General features: G+C 42.8%; 1 long non-coding RNA gene across 1 annotated transcript in view; it reads left to right on the plus strand.

Moving 5' to 3' along the window:
- The first annotated feature begins 24532 nt into the window (after positions 1 to 24532).
- Positions 24533 to 25968, plus strand: part of LOC117369252 — a 58143-nt gene continuing 56707 nt past the window's right edge. The window contains exon 1 of the long non-coding RNA XR_004541105.1: positions 24533 to 24738. This is a non-coding gene — a long non-coding RNA (uncharacterized LOC117369252). The remainder of the gene's footprint in view (positions 24739 to 25968) is intronic.

Raw genomic sequence — 25968 nt, forward strand, 5'->3', positions numbered from 1 at the left:
ATAGCTGAGCCACTTCGACAAATATGCAACCTATCCCTAAAAACTGGAGAGATTCCGGAAGACTGGAAAATAGCAAATGTCACGCCCATCTTCAAGAAAGGCTCAAGGGGAGACCCAGGAAACTACAGGCCAGTGAGCTTGACCTCGGTCCCGGGAAAGATGATGGAAGCACTGATTAAAGACAGCATCTGGGAACACATCGACAACTATGGGCAGCTAAAGTCGAGCCAGCATGGCTTCTGCAAGGGCAGGTCATGCCTCACAAACTTATTATACTTCTTTGAGGGGGTAACCAACCAGGTGGATAAAGGGGAATCCATAGATATCATTTACCTTGACTTCCAAAAAGCCTTCGACAAGGTGCCACACGAAGACTACTAAGGAAGCTATGGAACCATGGGGTGCAAGGGGAGGTCCACCGATGGATCAAAAACTGGCTGGCGGACAGGAAACAGAGGGTTGGAGTAAAGGGACATTACTCAGACTGGAAATGGGTCACGAGCGGAGTTCCACAGGGGTCGGTGCTGGGACCACTCCTATTCAATATATTCATTAACGGCCTGGAAGCAGGAACAAAATGTGAGGTTATTAAATTTGCGGATGACACCAAACTATATCGCAAGGTCAATAACATGGAGGACTGCGAAGATCTCCAAAAAGATCTGACAACACTGGAAAAATGGGCCAAAAAGTGGCAAATGAGTTTCAACATAGGGAAATGTAAGGTCATGCATATAGGGAAAAAAAACCCAATGTTCACTTACAAAATGGGGGGATCAGCGCTAGGGGTGAGCGACCTTGAAAGAGACCTGGGAGTGATGGTAGACACAACATTGAAGGCGTCGGCGCAGTGTGCCACGGCCTCAAGGAAAGCAAACAGAATGTTGGATATCATTAAGAAGGGTATCTCGACCAGGACAAAGGAAGTCATCCTGCCACTGTATCGTGCTATGGTGCGCCCGCATCTGGAGTACTGTGTTCAGTTCTGGTCGCCGTACCTCAAGAAGGACATGGAGGTACTTGAGAGGATCCAGAGAAGAGCAACTAAGCTAATAAAGGGCATGGAGGACCTCTCATATACAGACAGACTGAAATAGCTAGGGCTTTTCTCCCTGGAAAAGCGGAGACTTAGAGGAGACATGATAGAAACCTTCAAGATCATGAAGAGCATAGAAAAAATAGACAGGGACAGATTTTTCAAATTAAGGGGATCAATAAGTACAAGGGGGCACTCAGAGAAATTGAAAGGGGAGAGGTTTAGAACAAACGCCAGGAAGTTCTTTTTCACACAGAGGGTGGTGGATACATGGAACGCGCTACCAGAGGATGTGATAAACAGGAGCACGCTACAGGGGTTCAAAGAAGCTTTGGATAGGTACTTGGAAGACAAAGGGATTGAGGGGTACAGATAAGAGTAAAGGTAGATTATAGGGATGGGATTAGAGGTAAGTTACAAAATTAATCAGGGACCACTGTTCAGGCACTAGGCCTGATGGGCCGCCGCGGGAGCGGACCGCTGAGCAAGATGGACCTCTGGTCTGACTCAGCGGGGGCAACTTCTTATGTTCTTAATTATCTATTAGACTAAATGACTCACTAGAAAAAGGAATATTCCCCAAACACCTAGGAAAAATAATTCTAACACCCATCCCAAAAGATCAAAATGGAGAAACACATGATGTCACGAATAACAGACCAGTAGCTTCAATCCCACCTCATGTCACGCTATTAGAAAGCATTTTAACAAATCAAATCACAAAGTACCTGGAACACCATAAATTATTACACACCACACAATCAGGTTTCAGAAAACACTATAGCCCTGAAACACTACTCAGTGCCCTGATATCCATGTAGAACACGCATGAACACTGGACAACAAACCTTTGTACTACAATTCAACTTGATGTGGTAGACCATCAACTCCTATTAAGGATCCTAAAGGAATAAATGCTAAATTGCACACTTGGCTAGAAGGATGCCTAACAAACAGAACACAAAGCATCAAAATGAATGGAGAAATATAGGAAGTAAGCAGAGTACCCCAAGGTTACAAATCTCCCCAATAATTTCCGAAATACTCATGTCAACACTCGGACACTTCTTAGACAAGAACAACCTCATGTCCCCTCACACAGATGATATTACAATATGTATTTCTTTCTACAAGACTGTGGGATGGGACTTCTCTGATGTCTGCATTTGTTTTGTTTATTTTAACCATTATGCATGTTTTGATGTATACCATCTTGGAATAAGGCAGTTTATAAATTTGTAATATTTTATTTATTTTTCTCAATATTTATTCATTCAATTTTCTATACTGTTCTCCCAAGGGAGCTCAGAACGGTTTACATTAATTTATTCAGGTACTCACGCATTTTCCCCTGTCTGTCCTGGCTGCCTCACAATCTACTTAATGTACCTGGGGCAATGAAATATGAAATGAAAAAAAAAAAAATAGATGAACAAATCAGTAGAGGAAGTCACTCGTCTAGTTGTTGAAAGAGCTGACAACATGAAACTAAATAAAGAAAAAAAAAAGAAATTTTTACTGATAAAACCCACCCAAAATTCAGTGGCAAGAGGGAGTGGGCATACCATCTACTGATTTTTGGTAAAGTGAGGAAGGGGAGGGAATGGGCATCCTTCCTACCATGGGATTTCTCGGGGGGGAGGGCACATCGGTGGTTCAGGCAGGAGGGAGTGGGCATCTCTCTCTCTCTCTCTCTCTCTCTCTCTCTTATATATATATATATATATACATATATATACTGTACATATATATATATATATATTTTTTTTTTTTAATTTATTTATTTTTCTTGCCATCTTAACTAGAATTTTTTTTTTAAATTGTTGACAATGTTATTTTCAGTTTAGTCTGGCCCAGAATCCACTGCCAGACTGTAATAACAGCAATAAAATCAGAAGACTTCTGGCTTCCCTGCATTATTCACAATACCCCTGATCCTCAGATATGCTTGCAGAATTAGACATTGACTTCTCTGTTTGGTTTGGGATAATACAAAGCTTTTCAATCTGTCTGGTAAAAATGACTGCCCTATCAACAGCAAGTTGACTCTATAATCAGGCTAAAATAATGAAGTGAGATACAGAGATAAATGCAGAGATAAATAATACCATCATTCCAAAACACTTTTGATATTTATATATCCTCAACTTTGAAAATCACCAGAAGAGTTCTGTTTCCCTCCAGTAAACACCATGCCAGCTTAAAGACACTGCAAAACCTTAAAGCCTACGCATAAAACTTGAGACGGCTGATAGCTTGTAAAGGAAGGAAGAAATCAAATGTGAATACAGTGTCATAATGAAGACAAACATGTACAAAAGAATGGGGTTGTCTCACTGGGCTTGCAACAAATCAATCGATTCTAAAAATGGCAAAACCAACAAATGTCTTGTTTCTCCCAAGTGAGTACCTCATCAAGCTTCAATCAAAATGGGTGAAGCCTTTCTAACTTGTTCTAAATAGTATTCTACTACAACAATCAAAATGATCTGGAATGCCCCACCATTTATAATTCTTTTTTTTATTTTTATTAATTTTTTAAATTATTACAAGTTAAATCACTTGTTAAAGAAACACAGAGCTTGTTTTTCATCTACTAAAATGCAGGAAAATAAGAATTTAAAGAAAACACAAATCCTCAGTCCACAAATTCAAGCGGGCGAGAAGAATAGAAAATAAAGGTGAAATTCAGTAAAAATCTAACAAAGAAAAGCCCTAAATAGACAAATCTCAGTCAAATTTTACTAGCCTTAGTAAAAGGACCCCTAAGTTAGGTGTCTAGATCGGCTAGGCATGCTTTTTATAGAATCAGGGCCTAAAGGCCTCATTTACTAAGCTGCAGTAAGATCATGCAGATAGAACACAGTGAGGCCCTTTTACTAAGCTGCAGTAAGTACTAGTATGTGTTTACGGCGCGTTTAGACACCCTGAGGTAATTTTGTACTCTGCATATGCTTTCCATGGTTTGAGGGCAGAGAGTAAGCATATTCTATACTAACTAGTTAGCACAGCTACATTGTTGTACTCTAAATTATTAGTGCAGAGTTAGCGGTTAAGCCTTTACCACCTACAAAATAGGTAGTGGTAGGGGTTCACACAAGTTTCAAGTTTTATTAAAAAAAAATTTTATACCGCTCAATCAAACTTCTAAGCAGTGTACAAATAAGTACTAATGAGGAACAAACAATACAAACTTACATACGTGGTCCTCATAAAGAGTTAAAAAAACAAGTAAGACACTAACTTTAAACGGACAGGGACAAGAGGAAAAAGGGTAGAACTACAATAGTTAAAGTAAAGTAAACATAAAAAGTAAGGTACGATAGGAGGGGGGGGACCAGTGCTGAACGCAGTATTCCAGGTGGGGGCGTACCATGGCCCAGTACAGCAGCATGATAACCTTCTCTGATCTGTTTGTGATCCCCTTCTTAATCATTCCTCACATTCTGTTCACCCTTTTCGCCACTGCCATGCATTGTGTGGACAGCTTAATCGACTTGTCGACCAGTACTCCCAAGTCTCTTTCCAGGGGGGGTCTCTCTGAGTACCGCACCAGACATCCGTTATTCGTGTATAAGATTTTTGTTACCAACATGCATCACCTTACACTTATCCACGTTAAACCTCATTTGCCATGTCGCGGCTCATTTCTCGAGCGTGTTTATGTCCCGTTGCAGGTCTTCACAATCCTTCTTCACTATTCTACGTCTTCACTACTCTGAATAGCTTCGTATGAGCCACAAATTTAATCACCTCGTTTGTCATACCAATTTCCAGGTTGTTTATAAATATGTGATGCTTTTCCAGTCTGAGTATTGTCCATTTACCCCCACTCTCTGTTTCCTATACTCCAACCATTTTTTTTTATCCACATGAGTATTTCACCCTCGATTCCATGGCTCACAATTTTTCAAAGTAGTTGTTCATGCGGGACCTTGTTGAACGCCTTCTGAAAATCCAGATATACAGCTTGTCCTTGTCTATCTGCCTGTTTACTCCTTTGAAGAAATGGAACAAGTTCATCAAGCAAGATCTTCCCTTGCTGGCTGGTCCTCATCAGATTGTGTCTGTCAAGGTGATCAATGATGCGGTCCTTTATCAGCACCTCTACCATCTTTCCCGGTACCAAGGTCAGACTCACCAGTCTGTAGTTTCCTGGATCTCCCCTCGAACCTTTCTTGAAGATCGACGTAACATTCGCCACTTTTCAGTCTTCTGGAATCCTTCCTGATTTGATCGACAGATTGGCTATTAGTTAAAGCAGTTCAGCTATAGCCCCTTTCAGTTCCTTGATTACCTTCAGATGGATGCCATCCGATCCCGGGGATTTATCATTTTTAAGCCTATCAATCTGCCTGCATACCTCTTCTAGACTTACTGTCAACCCTGTCAGATTCCTGTCTTCGTTTCCTGCATATAGCCTGTCAGCTTCCAGTATGTTGTGTATATCCTCTTCAGTAAATACAGACACAAAAAATGTGTTCAGTTTGTCGGCGATGGCTTTGCCCTCCTTTAGCACTCCCTTTATTCCATGGTCATCCAACGGCCCCACCGCTTCCTTCTCAGGTCGTTTCCCCTTAATATAGCGAAAGAATGGCTTGAGGTTTTTTGCCTCTTTGGCTATATTTTCCTTGTAGTCTCTTTTGGCCCCTCTTACCACCATATGGCACCTGCTTTGATGCTGTTTGTGCTTTTTCCAGTTTTCATTCGTTGTTGACCTTTTCCATTCCTTAAACAAAGTCTTCTTGTCTCTGATTGGCTCCTTGTTCTTTTTCCTCTTGAATCCCTTGTTGATATGTGGTATATATAGATTTTGCGCCTCGTTGACTGTGTCCTTAAAAAGGGACCATGCTTACTCTATTGTTTTTACAGTGCTTATCCTTTTCTTAATCTTCTTCCCCACCATGAGTCTCATCCCTTCATAATTCCCTTTTCGGAAGTTCAGTGCCGTGGCCGTTGTTCTGGATCGATGTTTCGCCCCTGTATCCAGGTTGAAGCGGATCATATTGTGATCACTGGTTCCCAGCATCCCCTCTACTTCTACACCTTGCGCCGGTCCTCGTAGTCCATTTAGAATTAAGTCCAGAATTGCATTTCCTCTCGTATTTTCCTTGACAAGTTGTTCCAGGAAGCAATCGCCTACAGCATCCAGGAACTTGGTCTCCCTACCGCAGCCAGAGGTGCCTAGGTTCCAGTCTATCCCAGGATAATTAAAGTTACCCATTATAACTGTGTTGCCTTCCTTGCAGTTGTGTTTAATCTCATCCGTCATCTCTCCATCAATTTCTTCTGATTGCCATGGGGGTTGGTAGTAGATGCCGATCTTCATTCCTGTTCCATTTGTTCCCGGAATTTTGACCCATAGAGACTAACTTATTCTTCGTTTCTGGTGTGTTCTCTCCAGTAGACTCAATTCCCTCTTTGATGTAGCCTTATGGAGGCCAATCCAGGTCACTAGTACCTGACAAAAACCCAAATATTCTTTTATGGCTAATAAACTTTGGCTGTTTACATTCCTTTTGTGATTTTTCCATCAGGTTTTTCTGTAATAAGCAGCGGATCCACTTTTGTTTGGTCTGAGTTCAAGAAAGTGTGGGACATACACAGAGGATCTATGAGGGAGAAGACGAGATTGTTGACCTTAGCAGTTGATACGGTTGATCTTTATCTGCTGTCATTTTTTTAATGCTCCTAACTGCCCATTGGATTCAGGATTATTATGAGTGAATGAAGAAGCAATTGAGCTTACCTCTCTGGTTTTTAAAATCACCACCTTGATCTTCATTGTTTCTTTCAGGACATACAGTTTTGCAAAATCAGGCACATGTTTAAAACCCACATAGTGCTACTCTTCCTTTCTAAAAAATCATTCTGCAATTTCCTGGTATCCGTATAATCCTTCCAAAGTAGTATATTGATGTAAAACTGCTGTTAACTTGTCAATGCCAATATTCTATCTATTGTAGCTCACTGACTGGTCAGTTCATCTCTTTTATATTGTACACTGCCTAGAATTTTGATTAGGTGGTTTATAAAATTTGAAATAAACTTGGAAACTTGGAAACCGTGTAGATATATAAACAAACATTTATGTTATGTAATTTGCAAAAGGCTTTCAGTTTAGTGAGCATGTATAAAATACTGCAGAATTATGCAGATCCTGACTTAGACAACCTATGCAAAATTGGGCTTCACATATGGCTCTGGACACACTCAGAAAGAGAAAAATTTGTCTTGTTGGACGAGAAATTAATTATTCTGGGTAGTTGTCAGTGGGAAGAGGTTGGCCAGTCACAATTAAAAATCATTAAAAAAGCAATGCTCAAAAATCACATAAAAAAATTACAAAGCCCGCAGACATACATGGTCCTGATGTTACTGTCATGATTTTTATTTAAAAAAAATGTTATACCTGTATTCGATGATATTTATTTGGCAGCTAATACATCTATAGCATTGGAAAATTTCCTTAGATTATTGCATTCTTAGATTTTAGAATGAGTTTCAAACAAAAATAGTTCAGCAATATAAAAGTAACACATTTAAGGCTTCGTAAGAACAATCAATTTACATTTATGTTTTTTTTAAGCTTAATCATAAACAGGCTTTGAGGTTCTCATTGGCTCTGGTTAAGTCATTTCAGTGCATCTGCAGAACACTTTCCTTGCATTTACTGAAGGACAGTGCTTGATGAGTAATAAACTGGTTGCCTGAGGGACATGGTAACCCACTGACTTGATGTGCCTTTTCAAAAATGCCACAGCTAGACTACAAAAGAGGATACACAGGATTTATCTCATAAGATGGCGAATCCCCAAGGACTCCTAAGCACTGCAGGCAACAGTGAGTATAAATGTCATTTCAATGAGCCTCGTAAATCAAATATAAATCAGGAGTGTGCTTGTATCTCTAAACATTTTTAAAAGCTCCATTTTAATTTTGTCATGTTCTTTTTTTTCCCTGTGCCATTATCTTGACACAAGAATGGAATAATCCTCTGGCATTAAAGATTTTATGGCAGTAGGTCCATCCCAGTGTGAAAATGTGAAATAAGGAGTATATTTTTCTCCATGACAGCAATGGCAGCTGAAGTAGTACTAGATTCTCTATAGTATAGGCCTAGGAATGAACTAGGCCTCTGACTCAAATGTACAGGGCTGGATTTAAGATATTGGCAGCTATTGACAAAAACTAGACAACAGATAACAGAGGAGTGTGCATGTAGAGCTGTCAGATCTCAAAGGCTAGAGAACAGCAGAGGAAGGCCGTACTGCCACAGTGGCTCTGCCCTCAAGGTTGATGTCTGGTGACTTCACAATGAGGGACCCACCTTGTATTTTTCTCAGCATCATACAGAAATGATTTGCCTTTACTCTCTCCTGATGCATGGAAGATTAAATGACTTTGAGAAGAAGAGTGGAGAAGGAAGAGTACACATCAACCTTGAGTAGAAATGAGATTATTGAATATAAACATATATTAAAATATAAAATCTTAGATACAAGTAATATATCTCTGGATTCGTTCCAAACCCGACAATGCCCATGTTTCAGCTAAATGATTTTGCCAAGGCCATAAGTAGTTGATGTGGAATTTGAACCTGGGCCTTCTGGTTCCTAGTCCACTGATGTAACCATTATGGTTCTCCTTTACTTGGTCCTCAAATTAATCCAACATAAATAATATGTAGCCCGTTGATGCTCTACTTCCAAAATGGATTAAATCTTGAATACCTCTTATAGCTGGGTTGAACGCAGATAGGGTCACAATTGCAGTTTTCTCTGACTACTTAGCCTAAATTGCTCAGATCTAACTGATATATGCTGTATCCTCTCCTTCACTTTTCCTGCTGCTCTCTTGTACACCAGAGATGCTTAATTTCCTTCTTTCTTCTTAGAAGCAGTGGTGTGCTGATACAATTAACCAGATCACATTTTCAAGAAATTCTGTTGTTGCCTCTCACTACTTTTCCATTGGCACTAGCCAATGATCTTGATTCTCTTATAGTACAATGCAATGGCCAAGGAACCAGAAACCAAGTACAGTCAACCCACTTAGGGCTTGGCTTTTACAGTAGTCTAAGTTTCTTTTCGAAAGGGTTCTCCTCCTGCTATTACCTTACTGGTCATAGGTCGTAGCACAATACTTTCTTAGAGCCAATAGAGATTGCAGCCAACTACCTTAAATAGAATCTTAGGGGTTTCTTTATGCATGGGAACTTAAATGTACTTGCTGGTTCAATATGCTTATAAACTTATATGCTTATGGTTTACTCTGAATTGGACACTGCAAGGTGGAATTGAGATTGCCAAAGTTCTATGGAAGTATATTTTCATGCTGGCTATTTTTGTTTCATTTTGATCTGTACTATTCTATTTAGGGGCCATTTTACTAAGCTGCTGTAAGTACTAAAGCGTACTTACCGCAGATTAACATTTATTACTTGGGGGGAGGGGTGTGTGTGTGTAAAGTCCAGAAGACAAAACATCCAAATAGTGCCAAAAGGTTCCACAAAGGAAATGAAGCAGCAAAACAACAGAAAGATTGTGGAACAAAAGATTGGATGTACCAGTTTGTAGTTTAATAAGGGTCCAAATAACTCAGGGGTGTCAAAGTCCCTCCTCGAGGGCCGTAATCCAGTCGGGTTTTCAGGATTTCCCCAATGAATATGCATGCAATCTATTTGCATGCATTGCTTTCATTGTATGTTAATAGATCTCATGCATATTCATTGGGGAAATCCTGGAAACCCAACTGGATTGCGGCCCTCGAGGAGGGACTTTGACACCCCTGAAATAACTTAAAAACAGTAATCATAAAAGCAATCCACAAAGGGTATATACAGTCACAAGTGATCCGCAGGATAATGTATACAATAAAAATGACCCAACACGGGCTATGTTTTGGCAAAATAAAAATGCATTCCTCAGAGATCTTATAGGGTCCATTGCTGTCTTAAATCTAAAAACATAAAAGTCACACAAAAAAATCCAAGTAGTTAAGAGGCTACAAACAAGTACATATATACCTTTAGTATCTCTGGTGGTCCAGCGATGAATCGCTCCTGCCTGTGAAGAGCCGCTAGCTGATTGGCTACCAGGAGTTCTCAAGGGACCATGAGAACTTACAGCAGCCAATCAGCTAGTTGCTCTGCATGAACAGGAGCGAAGGAAGGTCACTCCTGCTGCAATTCACTGCAGGACCACCAGGGAGGCGGGAGGTAAAAATTCTGCTCTTACCCCCCCACTCCTTTTACATGTGCTTCCTCATGGCAGACCTGGTGGAGGGAGTGGAGGGAGTGAGGGAACTGGATGCAGAAACTGGCAGAGCAGCGAGGGAGGGGGAACAAGGTGCAGAGCCTAGCAGGGCAAGGCAAGGCACTGCACTTGAATATTAACCCTCCCCCTCCCCGATTTATATTCGAATCAACCTTTTTTCCTCCTTTTTTTTTTTTTTTGGGGGGGAAGGTTATCTCAGTTTATATTTGGGTTGGTTTATATTTGAGTATATATGGTAGGTGCTAGAAATGTAGGCATTTGAAACCCTGACCTACATTTCAGTTGCCTAGGGTCTGTGGCAGCTACAATTCTGAAAGTGGCAGCTGTCAGTGATTGACACGAGGCAGGTGCCCATTTTGTAGGTGCCTGCCACAGTAGGCGCCGCTTCCAGAATCAGCCCCTTTGTTCTCGGGTTGTCAGAAACGACCAGAAGCAGTTGTGGTGCTATCAGCACTGATTTTGTCAGATTGTTGTCATATTTTCATTTTACTTTTAAAGTATTTTGACCACCCACCGAATAGGACTTAACAAAGATTTGTGTGGTCTGTCGCAATACAAACCATAAAATTATACTGCTTCGTTGCCCTCTTATTACCCATCCATCTCACCCTGCCTCTCACCCACCCAGCTCTCTCTGTTTCTCACCTTGCCTCCCTTTCCCTCTTCCTGTGAATGCTTTTATGTTTCAGTTATATATTCTGATATTTGTCAATAGGTGCTTATTTCTGAACCGAAGAAAGAGGGTTACCTTCAAAATCTAATAAATCATGTATTGTTAATACAATAATAAAACAAAAGTTTCACCTTTTTTTCTTTTGTTCCGTTTTATTTCTATATATTTCCATTTTATCCTATAATTAATGATGAATGTTTAAACTCACAAGGCAAGTCAGGAGAAATAATGACTTCTCTGACAGCGTAGCAAAGACCTACAAATTGTGCATCTGTCTTCCAATTGGGATCCTAGCATTTAGATATAGGAGTAGTTTATCATCTTCAATATAATTTGTCAATACCTTCTCTAGCTGGCTCAGCTGAGGTCAGGGCTGTAGCAAAGGCAGCATTGGCACCGGTGGTCCCAGCCTGGGACAATTGCGTGAATTCCAATTGGTGGGATACCAAATTGCTCCTGGCACAGGATTATATAATTGTTTTTCCAATGAAACAACCTTCTGTTACATTGATTTCAGAATGTTGGCCTCAGTTACTTTTGGCAGTCTTTGCAAGGCCAAAAGGTATATAGTTTTCTTAGGATCTACAATATGAATCAGCCCAGAATACTTTTAACTTGAGGACATTTTATTGTGATTACACGAGCAGTTGCGTAGCGGGGAGGGGGGGGGGAGGGCAGTCTGCCCTGGGTGCCGCCGTGGTGGGGGTGCCGACACCTGTTTTCTTCTCTGCCCCTTTTCCACCCACCTCCACTACTGCACCTAGGAAGTGACGTCAAAGTGACCTAGGAAGTGGCGCAAGCAGCAACTTGGAGTTGCTGCTCACGCTGGGAACATTAAAGGGAAGATGTGTGTACACGCATGGCAGGAGGTGGTGGGCAAGGAGTGGATGGAGGTGGGGGTGGGGGGGCAGAGGGACGTCACTGCCCCAGGCACCTCACCCTTGCTACGCCATTGTATACGAGCACTTATTCTCTCATGGTTTGATTACTGTAATAGTATATTGCAATTTCAGACAGGATGATGAACAGATGATAGGTTTTACAAAATATGAGTTAAACTGTTACGGAAGGGAGAGCGCTGGGGACAAGCAACCCCATTTTTAATAGAAAATGCCACTGGCTGACGTTTCGGGTCAGGATCGTGTTTAATCCGTTCTGTTTTACTTTTAAAACTGTTCATGGATTGGAACCGATTAGCGGTATGTTGGATGCAAAGAAGCCCATGGGAATAGAATGAGCTTCTTTGCACTCAGCGCACCGCTAATCGACAATGCAGCTTTGGAAAAGGAACCCTTAAGATTTTAATCAATGAAAAAATACATATTTAATCAACTGTGTTACATATTCTTAAGTTTTCTTCTCTAAAAATTGTCCACAGAAAACTTTGAGTTATTTTATTGTTCAATATTGGAATTCTCTTCCTGCTGAAATTAGGGACACGATTGATGATTTTAGAATTCTGTTAAAAAAACTGATCTGTTTCTACTATGTTTATCCTGATAAGGTATGATCCGCTTATTTTCACAGTGTGCTAACTGGTTTGTACACAGCCTCTAAAGCCCGGATTCTCTAACCGGTGCTGATTTTTTAGGCGCTAGTAGGCTTGCTGGTAGGTGCCCACAATCAGTAGACAAACACCATTGAAATGACATTTTTACCCGAGTTTCAAGGTGCCTGCCAGTGCCTAATAAAATTGGCGCTGTAATTGCACCTCCATAGGCGCTTTAGGCCGTCTAACGCCACTGTGGGCGTGGCTAATTCTGGAAGTGGTGTTAAGCGATCTAAAGCAGTGGTTCCCAACCCTGTCCTGGAGTACCCCCAGGCCAGTTGGGTTTTCTGGATATCCCTAATGAATATGCATGAGAGTGATCTGCATATAATGGAGGTGCCAGGTATGCAAATCTGCTCCAGGCATATTCATTAGGGCTATCCTGAAAGCCTGACTGGCTGGGAGGAGGGGGGGTCTTCCAGGACAGGGTTGGGAACCACACCTATTGAGGCATGATTCACATCATAGGTAGGTGCCAGAATTGTAAGCCAAGAATAACCATGTCCTAAATTTCTGGCACCTACCTTTGCCAGAGGCGTGATTCTGTATCCGGTGCCTTCATGTCATTGACATGCAATCGGCGGCTGCAGTTTAAGGTGGCTGCTGATAACGGCACCAGTTACAAAATCTGGGCCTAAAAGGGCAATTCTATATAAAAGGTATATGAATAGAAATGTGACTAAAAAATAATATAGTGCATTATTGATATCCTTCAAAAAGTGCCAAAAAATGAGCCCTAAGGGCCAGCTTCTCTAAAGGGTGCCTAACGTATTTGGCAAAATTCCCTTAATAGTATAAGTACATCAGTCAAGGATGAACAGGCTAAATTATTACGAATTATGCTTAACTTAGCAATAAAAATAATTCTTAATCACTGGAAGGATTTTTCAGGTGTTGAATATATTGCTTGGTGGAATTCAGTAAGCCTCACTGCTAAATTTGAAAGAACGTTTGCTGAATAAAAAAGGGTTGTTTGCACACATTTCAAAATATCTCATAAAATATAGTGACATATCACATTTAAAATGTTCAATATCATCTCTTCATAATTAATAATGTACATCCATGCTGTTAGTTATGTGTTGGTATTCTTAGTTCATGGTAGCTATTATCAGTGCATTGATTTCTGTAAAAAAAAAACAACTTTATTATTGTGATTTGTTTATACATGATTTGTCCACACTTGCAAATATAATAAAATTTATTGGACTTAAAAAAAAAATCCCCTTAATAGTTTCAATAATTTAAAACAAAATTTATTAGGGTGATAGGCATCTACCTGATTCTATAAAGGTAGATGCGTATTGTATGGCGCTTGGCAGCACCCTAATGCCTAAGTGGGCATTTTTATGGACGGAGTGTGAAACTTGCTAAAAGCTTAGGCCCCCCTGAAATGTAGTCCTTTAAAACCCTTGACTACATTTCCAGCACCTTTTACATAGGCATTGCTAAGCATGATTCTGTAAACAGTGCCTAAGAGTGATTGAGATATAGCCATCGCCATTTTTTCTAGGCGCTGGCCGATTTAGGTGATGTTTATAGAATAATGCATAGTGTTGAGATCCGTGCCTAGAGAAGCTACACCAACAGATCCCTGGTGTTAATCCTCGTGCCAAATTTGGGCCCTCTTTTACAAAGGCGCGCTAAGCATTTTACCGCAGATTTAGCGTGCACTAAATCAACGTGTGCACTAACCACTAACACATCCATTGGATAACATGCATGCATTAGCGTTTAGCGCCTGTATAGTGTGCGCTAAAAAGCTTAGTGCTCCTTTGTAAAAGAGAGGGTTTGTCACCAATCAGGTGCATTCTATAAGTGGGTGCATTCTTGGAATGCCTGGTGCACAACTTGCCGTTTGCAATTTGGGTTTTTTTTCCCATTTATCCAATACTTGCTTTTATCATCGGTGCCACTAATAGCCAATCTGTCGATCAAATCGGGAAAGATTCCGGAGGATTGGAAGGTGGCGAATGTTACGTCGATCTTCAAAAAAGGCTCAAGGGGAGACCCAGAAAACTACAGACCGGATAGTCTGACCTCAGTCCCGAGAAAGATGGTAGAGGCGCTGATAAAGGATCGCATCATTGATCACCTTGATGGACACGGTCTGATGAGGACCAGCCAGCACGGTTTCAGCAAAGGCAGATCTTGTCTGACGAACTTGCTGCACTTGAAGGAGTAAATAGGCAGATAGACAAGGGCGACCCGGTCGACATTGTATATCTGGATTTTCAGAAGGCGTTCGACAAGGTTCCACATGAATGACTACTTCGGAAAATTGCGAGCCATGGAATCGAGGGTGAAATACTCACGTGGATTAAAAACTGGCTGAAGCATAAGAAACAAAGAGTGGGGGTGAATGGACAATACTCAGACTGGAAGAGCGTCACCAGTGGGGCGCCGCAGGTCTCGGTGCTTGGACCTGTGCTTTTCAACATCTTTATAAACAATCTGGATATAGGTACGACAAGTAAAATGATTAAATTTGCAGATGATACAAAGTTATTCAGACTAGTGAAGACACAGGGGGATTGCGAAGATCTGCAACGTGACATAATCAGGCTCGAGGAATGGGCATCGACATGGCAGATGAGGTTGAACGTGGATAACTGTAAAGTAATGCATGTCGGTAACAAAAATCTCTTGCACGAATACAGGATGTCTGGGGCGGTACTTGGAGAGACCTCCAGGAAAGAGACTTGGGAGTTCTGATCGACAAGTCGATGAAGCTGTCCGCGCAATGTGCTGTGACGGCGAAAAGGGCAAACAGAATGCTAGGAATGATAAAGAAAGGGATCACGAACAGATCGGAGAAGGTTATCATGCCGCTGTACTGAGCCATGGTGCGCCCCCACCTGAGTACTGCATCCAGCAATGGTCGCCGTACATGAAGAAAGATACCGTACTACTCGAAAGGGTCCAGAGAAGAGCGACTAAGATGGTTAAGGGGCTGGAGGAGTTGTTGTACAGCAAAAGATTAGCGAAACTGGGCCTCTACTCCCTCGAACAGAGGAGATTGAGAGGGGATATGATCGAAACATTCAAGGTACTGAAGGGAATAGACTTAGTAGGTAAAGACTGGTTGTTCACGCTCTCCAAGGTAGGGAGAACGAGAGGGCACTCTCTAAAGTTGAAAGGGGATAGATTCCATATGAACATTAGGAAGTTCTTCTTCACCCAAGAGTGATAGAGAACTGGAACGCTCCTCCGCAGTTGGTCATACGGGAAAACACCCTCCAAGGATTCAAGACAAAGTTAGACAAGTTCCTGCAGAACCGGAATGTACGCAGGTAGGGGCTAGTCTCAGTTAGGGCACTGGTCTTTAACCTAAGGGCCGCTGCGTGAGTGGACTGCTGGGCACGATGGACCACTGGTCTAACCCAGCAGCGGCAATTCTTATGTTCTTATGCTTTCATATGGAACCTTCAAGGAGGCTTTTTGACCGTGTTGGGTCCGTATTGCACCTGCTTGTATGAAATAAAGTGTTATCAATAGTGTCCACAGTTTCTCTTCTTGTTTTGGATTTCCATTTGTTTCACTGTAGAACCACTGTGCATATTTTCTTTTGATTGGCAATCTTGGAATGCCCATGAACCCCCCCCCCATGCCCTCCCATAGTTATGGCCCATTTTCAGATCTATTTTATTTAAAATGTTTTTATACCGTTTACAAAAAACTAACCCCCTCTTCTATTAAAGTGCGTTAGCAGTTTTTAGCGCAGAGAGCCGCACTGAATGGCCCGTGCTGCTCCTGATGCTCATAGGAACTCTATGAGTGTTGGGAGAAGCACGGGCCATTCAGCATGGCTCCCCGTGCTAGAAATTGCTAGCGCAGTTTAATAGAAGAGGCCCTAAATGGTTTACATCAATTAAAACATACATAAAATAAAAACAAACCATGTCATAAAATCTATATAATTAAACAATTTCTTCTCTTCAATGTCAACTAATAAATCACAAAAATACGGTAACAAACAGCTGATTCTTCAACTGCTTTTTAAATTGTATCCAATTTACACACAGTCGCAATTGACCCACCAGGGCATTCCACATTTTGACACCAGCAATACAGAAAACCATCACTCTAGTTTCTGCATAATTTCCCTGCACTATTGGAATTAATAGCTTTTGATTTTCGGGTTGTAGAGATCAGTTAAGCATATAAAGTGCCACAACTTGTCGAAAGTACCATGGTGTTTGATAGTAGTCTGATGGACCATAGAAACAACTTTATGTTGCACCTGAAATACAAGTGGTAACCAATGGAATTGCTTCAGAATTGGCGTAATATGTGCCATCCGGGTCAACTCCCATTACTAACCTAGCTGTGACATTTTGTACCGATTATAATGCATAAGAATTTGTGTGTATATCTTTAAAGAATAGCACTTAGCAAGATGTGCACGTGAATTCTAATTGATACCAATTAGCACTGATAATTGGTTGTTAGCGCCCAAATATCAATGCTAATTCCCTCATTAAGCAATTAAATTTTCACCCAAATTTACTACTCGAAAGGGTCCAGAGAAGAGCGACTAAGATGGTTACGGGGCTGGAGGAGTTGCCGTACAGCGAAAGATTAGAGAAACTGGGCCTCTTCTCCCTCGAGCAGAGGAGATTGAGAGGGGACATGATCGAAACAGGTTGTTCACCCTCTCCAAGGTAGGGAGAACGAGAGGGCACTCTAAAATTGAAATGGGATAGATTCCGTACGAACATAAGGAAGTTCTTCTTCATCCAGAGAGTGGTGGAAAACTGGAATGCTCTTCCGGAGTCTGTCATAGGGGAAAACAGCCTCCAGGGATTCAAGACAAAGTTAGACAAGTTCCTGCTGAACCAGAATGTACTCATGTAGGGCTAGTCTCAGTTAGGGGGCTAGTCTTTGACCAGAGGGCCGCTGCGTGAGTGGATTGCTGGGCACGATGGACCACTGGTTTGGCCCGGCAGCGGAAATTTTTATGTGTGATTTTGAGCACATATAGAATTAGGAGAATAGTTTTGGAAGCTGTCACAGATCCTTGCCAGTTTCACATTTGGTGGAGGGAGGGACAGCAACCTTAATTCCTCCAATAGAGATCTGAAATCTGGACATGCTAGGTATCATTGTTCCCTCTAAGCTGAGTGGGAGGTCCTCTAACTACATTGCAGCCAGTGGGGGATGGTGCTTCAATACTGAATTTTCAATCACTAGGGACAGGCAGGTTCCACGCAGTCTTGTAGAAGTTACCTGTTCCCCTCACTATTAAAAATGTGTTAGTAAAAGGGCACCCCCTACTGGAAGCTTAACGGGAACAGTTCTGGGCACCAAGTCTAAATTCCAATGCCTAGCTGAAATCCAATGCCTTCTGAAATTGGACTTGGATGTCCACATTTTTATTTATTTATTTATTTATTCAATTTTCTATACCGTTCTCCCAAGAGAGCTCAGAACGGTTTACATTCATTTATTCAGGTACTCAAGCATTTTTTCCCTATCTGTCCCGGCAGGCTCACAATCTATCTAATATACCTGGGGCAATGGGGGGAATAAGTGACTTGCCCAAGGTCACAAGGAGCAGCGTGGGTTTGAACCCCCAACCTCAGGGTGCTGAGGCTGTAGCTTTAACCACTGCCCCACACACTCCCAAAATACACCCAGACCACACTCCCATATGGACATACTTTAGATTTAGATGTCTATATCCTGGCTTTGGTAAAAATCGAATTTGGACATCCAAAACACAGATTTCTAAAATATTGGGCTGCATGCATTTTCTTAAGAAATTTGACAAAAAGTTATTTAGTAAGTACATTGAGGCATATATTGGTGGTTTTAAAACCTCAGAGTAATTGGAGATGTTTGCTTCATCCATAAAGCAATTCTTCATTTTAAGGTAAATATTATCCCACTAAAACAAGTGAGAAGTTTTTGATTATGGTACTATGTCTTTATAAATGTTGGCAAGGCTGCTGATTAAAAGTGATTGCAGTCAAGGAGGGTTTTATAGTGTGATTCCCACAAACAAAAGGGGAAATAAATTTAATTAGTGCAAACAGAAATGACAGAGGATGAACATAATAGGAATGTATTGCTTAATACATGGCTTTATCCTAGGTTGTTTTCCCGAGTCTCTGAGAACAGAAGCTGCTGGACAGACTTAGAGAGGGAAAAGAAAAGGTATTTAAAAAACCATGAGATAAGAAATGAGCATAGCCCATACAGTTGGCCCAGTAATGCAGTTAGGGCCAGATTCTGTAATTGGGGCCCACAAAGGTAAGGAGCCTAAAGTTAGATGCTTATTGTATGTCAATCACACTTAGTCGCGCATTGTGCCGACGGATTCTGAGTCCTATCTATCAGTACACTCAGAAAAGGACCCTGAAACCGTCGGCACAATGCGCGGCAGCGGCAAAGAAAGCAAATAGAATGGTAGGCATGATAAAGAAAGGAATCACGAGTAGATAGGAGAAAGTTATAATGCCGCTTTATAGGGCAATGGTAAGACCACACTTGGAATACTGTGTCCAACATTGGTCTCCCAACCTAAAGAAGGAAAAAAAAACTGCTGGAGAGGGTGCAGAGATGAGCAACGAAGCTAATAAAAGATATGGAGAACTTGGAATACAAGGAACGACTTAAGAGACTGGGATTGTTCTCCCTTGAGAAAAGGAGACTGCGAGGGGATATGATCAAGACTTTCAAAATACTGAAAGGAATCGACAAAATAGAGCAGGAAAAAATTATTTACAACGTCCAATGTGTCACGGACAAGAGGACATGGACTGAAGCTAAGGGGGGACAAGTCCAGGACAAATATCAGGAAGTTCTGCTTCACGCAACAAGTGGTGGACACCTGGAATGCTCTCCCAGAGGAGGTTATTGCGGAATCCACCGTTCTAGGATTTAAAAGCAAACTAGATGCACATCTCCTTACGAGAGGCATAGAGGGATATGGGTAACTAAAATTATGCCAGGTGTACACCCTGCTGGGCCTCCGCGTGTGCGGATCGCTGGACTTGATGGACCGAAGGTCTGATCCAGAGATGGCAGTTCTTATGTGTCGGTATATGGCCATTTGGTGGAGGATGGGCTGGGGAGGGTTTCAATGTCTGGGAAGGTGTAGATGGGCTGGAGTAGGTGTTTACGGAGATTTTGGCAGTAGGAACCCAAGCACAGTATCGGGTAGAGCTTTGGATTCTTGCCCAGAAGTAGCTAAGAAGAAAAAATTAAAAAATTTAAATTGAATCAGGTTGGGCAGACTGGATGGACCATTCGGGTCTTTATCTGCCCTCATCTACTATGTTACTATGTTACTATGTTTCTTAGCACCCATTACAGAATCATGTTTAGTGGTGCCTAACTTAAAACTCAGGTGCCTGTAATATAGGCTAGCGTTTTAAAAATCTACATTGTAGGCATCTAATTCCTTTACAGAATCATGCCTAGTGGTGACTAAGGGCTTCTTTTACTAAGGTGTGCTATGCTTTTTAGTGCTCGCTAAATATTAGCGCACACTAACCACACGCTAAATGCTAACGCATGCATGTTAGTCTATGGACACATTAGCGGTTAGTGTGCGCTAATAATTAGCACGCGCTAAACGCGCTAAAATGCTTAGCGCACCTGAGTAAAACAGGGGATACATCTTTTTCCACTCCTAAATATGCCTGCTTCGGTATTAGGTGCTGCTAAGCACCTTGCGATTAGGGTGGCAAATCAAATGCGCACAAGATAAATGAGCGCAGTCAAATGCACGAAGACAAGTGAGCGCAAGACAGATGAGCGCAAGACAAGAGAGCGTAAGATAACTGCATGAAGACTTAAGCGTGTGGACAAATGGGAGCAGACAAGTGAGCGCAAAACAAGTTAGCGCCAAGACAAGTGAGTGCCAAGACATGTGATTGCAAGACAATTCAGCGCCAATGATTTCTAGCAAAAAGCATGAGCATGACATTTGAGCGCAAAACAAGTGAGCGCTAGACATGTGATCGCGATAGGTACTTATCTTTTGTAGAATTGCACCTAAGTAGATAGTAGCAGCTTCAGGGAGTCCTGTTGGCTCAGCTGATCAGGCAGCTTCTGCTTTTAACATGTTGCTGGCCTACATTTCAGGAGTCTGCTATAGCCCTAGGGAGATGCCTAGGGCCGCTTAAGTTAATCCAAGGCCACGTCCAGGCAAAACCATGCTCATACCCAGCCTTAGGCAAACTTAAATGTCCCCACCCATCTCTCTAGACCCATGACAAATGCCTACAGTGTAGGTGTCCTGCCTCAGTTTTTTTTTTTTTAACGTGCTTCTGGCTTGGTTGCCAGATGGCAGTAGGACACCTACCTCTGCCTAGAATCAGGATGCTTGTTTATAGAATCAGCCTCTAAGAACTGGATTCTGTATAGGACGCCCGGACTCAGCAACCGCCTAAGCAGCTTTTGAGAACTGCACCTGGGCGTCCTATATAGAATTGTGCCTGTTCTGATGGAGAGATGCCTAACCCCACCTAAAATCCCCAATTCTCTATCCGATGTCCATGTCACAGGCACCGGATTAGAGAGTTCCGTTAGGGGTTAGAGAGTTCCGTTGTCACTGAACTGATCGCTGTGCAGGAATCTTCTTGTAGAGATCAGATTAGCAGCCATGGCCACAGCAGGGAACACACACTCCCCTACAAAGTTGGCTGGCAGGAGGAATGCCCACTCCCTCCTCCGGAACCCCCGAAGCCCCCTCCCCAAAGGTCTGTGTCAAGAGGAGTGCCCAATTCCTCTTTCCGCCACCCCCAAGACATCCCCCAGCAGGAGGGATGCCCACTCCTTCCTGCCGCTGGCCCCATCATCCCCCCGAAGCCACCCAAACACTCCCCAACTCCACCCTGACACTCCTCAACACCCCAATATCCCCCTGACACTTCCTGAATGGCTCCCGACACCCCAAGATCACCCTGGCCATTCAGAGTCTTAGGCCACTCTCAGTGCAACCCAGGATGCACCGGGGAGGGGCCTAAGGCCATGATTGGTTCAGATGACTAAGGCCCTTCCTCTACTTTTTGATCTAGTACTGGAGACTTTTGCGCAAAAATTGGAATCATCTTCTTTTATTCAAGATAGACCTTTATACCAATGATGTTTTGCTTTTTGTTTTACCTTCCTCTCGACTGCTTCAAGTTTTCTTGCATCCGTAATAAGATCCAGCCTCCAGAACTGAACACAGTGTTCCAAGTGGGGCCTCACCAATGACTTGTACAGGGGCATTAACCCCTCAGTTTTTTTCTGCTGGCAATTCCTCTCTCTATGCAGCCCAGCGTCCCTCTGGCTACGACCACCACTTCATCACATTGTTTTGCAGCCTTGAGATCCTCCAACACTATCACATCAAGGTTCCTCTCCCAGTCCGTGCATTAGGAATACTGGCTAGAGCTGCCACTTTCCTTACTGGCTACGGTTCACCTACTCTGTGATTTTGTATTTGTTTCAGTATTTTCCTTGTGATGTTCCTAAAGAAACTTTTAGAGCTCTACTGGGGGGGAGGGGGGTTGTGTGTGTGGGGAAAAGTACCCCATCTCAATGGGACCATTTTACAGCTCCCAAAGAATTGTGATGAGTTAGATTTGCCCAATTTTCTAGGCTAATGGGACTGAATGGGTATCGTTCTAGACCATGCTGGCGCACAAAATATTACCTCGCAGCGCACAAGTTTCTCGTCACAGCGCACACAGTGTAGAGCACAGTTCTTCAACCGCCGGTCCGCAAACAAAATCTTGCCGGTCCGCGAAGGATTCGGTCCCCGCCGCAACGAAAGGCCGGCGTCAGCTGACTTGCAACTTCCTGTTGTAGTCGCTGTGCCGGGACTCCTGCCTTCGCCGGGACTCCTGCCTTCCACCGCGTTTGCCTCCTGCCTTGTCTCCGCACCTCCAGACCAGCAGCGGCAGCTGTGTATGCTTTTAACTTCGGCACAGAGCTGCCCCTAATCAATAGTTTAGCGCGGTTTCATAAGGCAGCCTCGGGGCCTTTGCTAGGCCGGCCCACATCGCATCATCGAAGCGGGCCGGCTATCAAAGGCCCCGAGGCTGCCTCATGAAACCGCGCTAAACTATTGATTAGGGGCAGCTCTGTGCCGAAGTTAAAAGCATACAGAGCTGCCGCTGCTGGTCTGAACTCTTGGGCCGCTGAAGGAGGGCAAAAAGCAGCTGTCCTGGAGGTTTCCCTTCCTCTCGCCTTTACAGGTTCCTTTTTTCCACCTTTTTTTTTTTCCTTCAAACGGCAACGGGCCCCAGCATCGACATCAATCAAGTAAGTTCCACTGTCAATCAAGCGGTTCTGCTCGGCCAAAGCTTCCCCTGTGACATGAGCCACCCTCAGGGGAAAGAAAGTGACCCACAAAGGTGAGGGGAAGGGGGCAGATGATGGAAGTTGGGGGGGGTGGGAGAGAGAGAGAGAGAGAGAAGGGGCAGATGAGGGAATGGAGGAGAGGAGAGAGAGAGAGAAGGGGACAGATGATGGAAGTGAGAAGAAGGGAGAGAGAGCAGAAGGCAGATGGATGTCAGTTGAGAAGGGAGAGCAGATGCTGAATGGAAGTGGGGAAAGAACACATACTGGATGGAAGGAGGAGATAAATAAAGGGGGAAGAAAATAGTAAGATAATGGAGGGGTGAGGGAAAGGGGTGACAAGCTGTGTGTAGACACAGTGAAAAGAGGGAAACGGGACTAAATAGTAAGAAAGAATTTAATTTAGATGGAGGCAGAAAATAGAGAAGGAAGACCAGAGAAGAAAAGGGAAGAGAGAGCAGAGAATGATCAGATCTGAGTGGAGGAAATGAGAAGAGAGATATGCTAAAAACCACAGGGGGGAGGGAAGGATAGAGATGCCAGACCATGAGGGGAACAGAAGGAAGATGATGGATGCTAGACCAAATTGGGGGGTGGGGGGGGCAGGAGGAGAGATGGCAGGGAAAGACAGACAGTGAATGGAAGGGGCAGATGCTGGACTGAAGAGACAGAGAAGGTTATCATGCTGCTGTACCGGGCCATGGTACGCCCTCACCTGGAGTACTGCGTCCAGCACTGGTACTTTAAGAAGGACACGGTACTACTCGAAAGGATCCAGAGAAGAGCAACTAAAATGGTTAAGGGGCTGGAGGAGTTGCCGTACAGCGAAAGATTAGAGAAACTGGGCCTCTTCTCCCTTGAGCAGAGGAGATTGAGAGGGGACATGATAGAAACATTCAAGGTACTGAAGGGAATAGACTTAGTAGCTAAGGCAGGGAGAACGAGAGGGCACTCTCTAAAGTTGAAAGGGGATAGATTCCATACAAACGTAAGGAAGTTCTGTGGTAGAAAGCAACATATTTATTTGGCTCATAACTTGCTGGCGCCCGATATTTTTAGCTCACAGTGAAAAAAGTTTGCTCACAACACCCGCCCGCTTAGAGGGAACACTGGAGGGGGTCCACAGCTATGGGGGAAGGAAGGGCTTTCTGTTCCAGGGGAAGGGGTGGAAGGGGAATCCAGCGGGGGAGGGGGTATTTTGCTTTGCTCCCAGGGGGGCTGAAAGGGGGAAGCAGAGAATCGGAAAGGGGTAGATCTTCTTATCATGGTCCCAGGCAATATTCAGCGGAAACACGCACAAGTATCTTATGCCAGATCTGGCTATCAACTAGGATCTATGTAAGCTCTGGCAGCTAGCAATTAGGAATGGGGAATTAGTCCTGGATATTGTAACCAGCCAGGCACTGTGCCTGCCAAGGTTCCAGTCAAGACTGAAGCCAAGACACATAGAAAACCCTGGAAGGGAGTGTACAAAGTCTGTCCTTGTGTTGATCTGGATGATTTTCAGGCTGACCACCCCCCTGGTGGTGAAAGCACCAAAAACTTATCAGACAAGCTGTATTCAGGTCACCACCTGAGGCACTCAAGAGCTCCACAGTATCCTGCTGACTCAGCTAGGTTAGGGCGTGTCCCTAAGTTAGAAAAGCTCTCAGCTGAGAACAAACAGGTAGACAGGCTAGGGAGAAGGTTCCAACTTTTTCTCCCTAAGGATCTCTCTGGGTCAAACAGGTGCAATAGGCCTGCACCTTTGGAAATAGAGGAGTCTGAACAAGCGAAGGAACTAACTTTGCTGGATGCGGAAGTTCTGATGGAAATTCAAGAAAGCTTTCCTGAAGTTGGTGAAGACCTAATTGAGGACATGGAGGTTAGCTTATGCACCAGCTGCAGACCATAATTGCAAGCAGTAAGTTTTGCTTTTGGAAACTGTTTGCTTTTGAACTGTTTGATTTTGGAGCTAGTTGGATTAAGCTCAGTATTTTGTTTTTCTCAAAGCTAGAAGTGTCTGTGGGGAGAGGTTTGCTGTCACCCAGGGAGGGAATTTTGAAGGCTTGTGTAAAAGCTGTTTAAAAAAACCCTGAGACACTCTCCTGTACCCAGTAGTAGTACAATAGGCTACCCGAGGCTTTATTTTTGGAACCCAGTGAAGGGTGAAAACCAGTGCTAGAAACTTTATGTTATGGATTGAGCAACCTGCTTGGTAGCAGGCTGTACAGGCTCTTTAGGAGAGCCAAGCCTACAAGTCAGTAGGAGATTGAGCCAGAAAAGAGGAGAAAGTTTTGGACTGTATTTTGAACTGTTTATTTTTCTTCTCTTCTTGAAGTTGGACAGTTTTGAATTTGTGCTTTTTTCCCTCACCTTACTTTAGTCATATCATTCTGACCTTTATGTTTTGGACCAGTAAAATTGAAATATTTTCATTTATACTTCTTTTGTGTGTTTTGATTTTGGTTCCTGTTTTGGTGTCAGTCCAGTCCTGCAGGGTGACTCCAGGCCGGGTCACACGCTACTGTTGTTTTTCATTGTAACCACTGGGAGTGCTGTGGAGTTCCGGTCGGACCACAGTGTGGGTTACAATATTCAATGCCAGTGGCTGGCCATGGCCCAGTATTAAATAGCTGTGGCTAATTCTGCCCATTGCAGTTAACACTTAAAAGAATGCTGACTGTTACAGGCTAAATATTGACCCATAGATGGTGTCTATCTTTAGGCACCAATTTATAAAATTGTCCTTCACAGATCTAACACATGAACTGAGGCACATGTAAATTTGTAAGCCTTCATGTTCATGTAAAATTAGCTTGATATGATGTTTTGTGTGTGTGCCAACTAAAACTTTATTTGCATATGATGCAAGTTAATTTTTTTTTTTTAATTATTTATTTCAATTATTCAACAAAATTTACAAGACTGCATCTTGTTACAATAAACACAGGGAGGAAAAACAGTACAGAAGTATTACAAATTCATACAATAAATTATTTCTTTTTCCCCTTCTTAGACCACTATAATAGGGGGATGGTCAATCAAAAAATTTTTTGAGAGAAAATTAAAGAGGAATTTAATTAACAAACAGGCTTTATGTTTCTAAGCACCGTATTGATCAGTACCAGGTTAGTAGTATACATGCCGACAG

The sequence above is a fragment of the Geotrypetes seraphini genome, chromosome 11 (assembly GCF_902459505.1).
Source record: "Geotrypetes seraphini chromosome 11, aGeoSer1.1, whole genome shotgun sequence".
NCBI lineage: Eukaryota > Metazoa > Chordata > Amphibia > Gymnophiona > Dermophiidae > Geotrypetes > Geotrypetes seraphini.